An 822-nucleotide genomic window follows, 5' to 3' on the forward strand; every position below is an offset into this window, starting at 1 on the left:
ACAACTTATACTGTACTCAGTTTTCTGTTCTTAGCTGATAAGAGTGTTTTTGCTATTATTGAAAATTAGCAACCCTACAGCTTGATATTCTCTTCTTTGTAAAAACAAACAAACAAACAACAACAATACCAAGAAAAAAAAAAAGCAGCACAGGTAAGCATTTTTTTTTCAATATTTTATTTTAATTTTTCCAGCATAGAAAAACCCATCAACAAACAAATACAGCTCAAGAAGTAGTGGCACTGTAAAGCGCTTTGGGTGCCTTGAAAAGCGCTATATAAATCCAATCCATTATTATTATTATAACAGGTAAGCATTTTAACTGTGCATCTAGAAAGCCCAGTCGTATAGGGGCACCACAAGCCAGTGTATTCTAATGCTGGTCCCAAGCCGTGATAAATAGGGAGGGTTGTAAATTTCTGGATCGGTTGGGGACTGAGTTATCAGCCTCGACTGCAAACCGGTCCTGCTGAACAACGTGTGCTCAGAATTCTGGGGGGACAAATAAAGAACGTCCCCACTTTTTTTTCTTCCCACTGGCCCTAATCCTGTTCCGTAGGAGAGCACTGTAATCAGCATGTAAAAGTGCTGAATGCGGTCAGACTTCATCTTCTTAAATTCTCTCTAACATTTGCTCACTTTCCTCCATGGTGCAAACTTAGAAAAGAATGACAACTCACGTGACCCCACTGGTCACTACATCTGTGGTCACTGAGACATAAAAACGATATGTATCAAAACTGATTAATAAAGACAGAAAAGAAAAGCGTGTACAAACTAAGGGAAGCTCCGTTCCTTCGTAAATCCTCGAGATCCATGCCT

Source organism: Copadichromis virginalis, linkage group LG10, assembly GCF_057382275.1.
Source record: "Copadichromis virginalis isolate Kocher_CV1m ecotype Utaka linkage group LG10, C_Virginalis_male_GT1.1, whole genome shotgun sequence".
NCBI lineage: Eukaryota > Metazoa > Chordata > Actinopteri > Cichliformes > Cichlidae > Copadichromis > Copadichromis virginalis.